A 3,492-nucleotide genomic window follows, 5' to 3' on the forward strand; every position below is an offset into this window, starting at 1 on the left:
ATAATGAAAATGTAGGTAGGCTGAAATTTCTGCAAGACGTTCCAAGAAACAAAGAGAACTTTTAAATGTGATTTTGTTATATTGTGAGGTTAGAGATTTTTGTTTCCTTCACCCAGAATTGTACTTTTTGAATTCAGTAACAAAAGCAATAAAAAACCCTCTTCAGTTGTCATTTTATTCAAACTTTTTCTATACTCATTCAATTTAATGAACGTAAATTACTTGTGGCTATTTAGAATCGTATGCTGCAGATCTTGTGGTCTGCATCTCTCCGGATTATAGGAGGCTTTTCACAGTCTGTTTCACTGATTTGATGCTGAACAGCATCTCCATGCCTAAGTACTCAATAAGGAAATCCCCCTGAGTTTATTCTTTATGACATATATTTCTAATTTTCTATCTCTAGATAATAATTTTCAGTATTCATCTTGCTCATAAATGTAAAAACTAATTTAATTACATTAGAAGTCTCCTTCTAATTTGAATATGTTTTCTAAAGATTGAATCAGTTCTAAATTGCTGAACTTAACGTTTAGCTTTATTTAAAATGTCTTAAATTTATGAAAATTTGATATCTCTAGGGTAGAAAACTGAATGGCTTTGAAAGGAATTAGAAACTCAACTGTAAGGCCCTACTATATTATTCCCAATCTGGATTTCACTATTGTTTGGGAACCCCTTTCTTCTAGTCTAAATCTATACCTTGGGAAGTACTTTCTGCTAATCTAAATATTTATCCTTAAATATATACCTTGGTTTCTAAATACCATGCTTATAACAATATTTTATTTTTCCCCTATTTTACATAGCATCTGTTGATTTCCCAGTATGGGAGAAGTGGATATAATTATTTTATGCCATGATCCTGAATAAATTTCTTTCTTTTTTTCCCTCCTTCCTTCCTTCCTTATCCATCCATCTCTTTCTTGCTTGCTGTATTTTCCCCCAAGAGTTATCTAGCATAATTGTGGTTAGACCATGAATTTAAGTTTACCTTATTAAGATTATGTAAATATTATTCACAATTAAACCAATAGTGTGTAGTAATTTCATTTCCTGTGCTCCTTTGGTATTCCAGGAATTAATAATTGCCTGTGTTTTTATTCAATCAGCTCTATCTCTATCATCAATTGGTCACTAAACTCTCAGCAAGAATGCATGTATTCCTTAATATATGAGAACAAATTTAGAGATTAAGAAAAACATTTTTTTTCCTTTAAAGACATTTCTGCTGAATTTCTCTGTCCTCTTGATTTGGTTTCTCATAGATGATCTTTGAGCTTGGGCTACAAATTTGGCCCTAGAATTTTCCTCCTCTCTTTCATAGGTCAGAGCCTCTGTATCCTGAAGCCCGTGCTTTTCACTTCATTTGGTCTCCTCCTGTGGACGGATCATGATTCCTGACAAAGAATTTGCAGGAAAATAACTTTTCAAGACATTAAAGTCTAATAAAATATTCATTCTATGTTTATCATTAAATGACAGTACGGTTATTTATATAATTCTAGTTTGGGAAGCCTTATTCCTCAGAATTGTGAGAGAATTGGTTAATTGACATTTAATTTCTAATCTATCTAGTGAAACACAGTACTACTCTGCTTCTTTATTTTTTCTATGAGGATTAACTATTTTTTTTCTTTCTGGAAGATCTTAGGGTAATCAAATTGTCTCCTATATTCTACAATTTCATTATATTATAATGAGGTAGAAATTTCATTACTTATAAAAAATTATTTATTTTAAAACTTCTACATTTACAGAAAAAATTGAAGATGGTACTAGGAGTTCCTATATATCTCATGTTTGGTGCATTTGTTGTAACTAATGAACCAGTTCTGATAACATTTTTTTTACAATTTATTTACTCTAATTTTTTATACATGACAGCAGAATGCATTTCAATTCATAGTACACATGTAAAGGACAAATTTTCATGTCTCTGGTTGTCCACAAAGTAGAGTTATACACCATTTGTGTCTTCATACATGTACTTAGGATAATGATGTCCTTCTCACTCCATCTTGATAACATTTATAAATATTAACTAAAGTCAATTCTATTCTTTGTCCATATTTCTGTTGTTTTCACCTAATGCCATTTTTTGTTGTTGTTACAAAATACTATTGAGGATATCGTGTTGCATTTAGTAGCCATGTCTCTTTGTAAATCATATCACAGTGTCTCAGACCTTGATTCTGAGGTGTTCTGGTCAGGGATTTTGTAGAATGTTCTTCAACTGGGACTTCTCTGATGTCTCTTTATGAATATACAAGAATTATGCATTTGGGGGAAGAAATTCCCAGGGATAAAATACTATTTAAGTCAAATCACATCAAGGGTTGATGCTGTTAATATAGTGTTTATAGTGCAAAGTAGTTACACAGTGTTATATTTTTTTCATGGAAAGTTAATCTTTCTTCAACCTTTTCACATTGAACCCTGTAGATGGATGTCACTATGCATATTATCTTATACTTAAGAAATGGAGAATTAGTCTCCCTTAACTTGATGGTAGAATATTGAAATAAATCATATGAAATTTATCAGCATGGGAGATTTCTCTTTCATCAATATATATTTATTAAATAATTTATTTGGATCACAATGTACCAATTTGTTTTTGGTGTATCATTCAGTACTATAGTATTCACTTAATTGCCTTTTTAAAAAAGCATTTGCCATTGGAAGTTCTGTTGACATGTGTCACTTCCATATACTTAGCCATTAAGAGTATTTTTTAAAATCCTTTTTACTTTCTGAATTAAATATATTTCAGGCTCATCTTGTGTATTTCCTTTCCCAGTTAAGAACTTAGCCATTTCCTTAAAGGACTCTGGTTCTTTTAAGGGAAATTTCAGAAATCAAGGTCTGGGCTCTGAGTGAGCTCTGTGCTCCTGGGGTAGCATTGTTTCTAATGTGTTTGCACTAACTGATGCACATGTGTGCATCTATAAAAATGTCTATGTGTAACTCCTTTCCTACATTAGGACAAACATGAGTTTGATGATACTGATATCTCTGACAATCTGTTCCCATGTGGATCAATCTAGTCTCTTCTGTTTGATTATTTAAAGATTCCCACTCCAATAATTGGAAACTTTGCTCTCACTATCTGACATTTATTTGTTTTATTGGTTAATTTCAGTAAGTATGTAGTTAACATAAGAATTTTTAATCTAAAATCTCCTGGAACACAACTTTATCAGCTACAGTACTTTGCTTAAATATGTCTTGCATATTCAACTCATTTCAAAACTTAGATCAAACCCCTTTCTCTTATACCTTCTTATGTAAGATCATTTCATATATTGTTATAGAGCTGGATTGTTGCTTTACAGTCTGCATTCCATATTGGTATCTCTCCCTATCCTGAATTATTTTTAATTTGCATGTTTTCAGAGTCATCCTTTATGTTATAAACTTCTATGGATTTTGACAGATGCAAAATGTCATGTATCCACTATTACAGTAGTATATAAAATATTTAAACTT

Source organism: Ictidomys tridecemlineatus, chromosome 1, assembly GCF_052094955.1.
Source record: "Ictidomys tridecemlineatus isolate mIctTri1 chromosome 1, mIctTri1.hap1, whole genome shotgun sequence".
Taxonomy (NCBI): Eukaryota; Metazoa; Chordata; class Mammalia; order Rodentia; family Sciuridae; genus Ictidomys; species Ictidomys tridecemlineatus.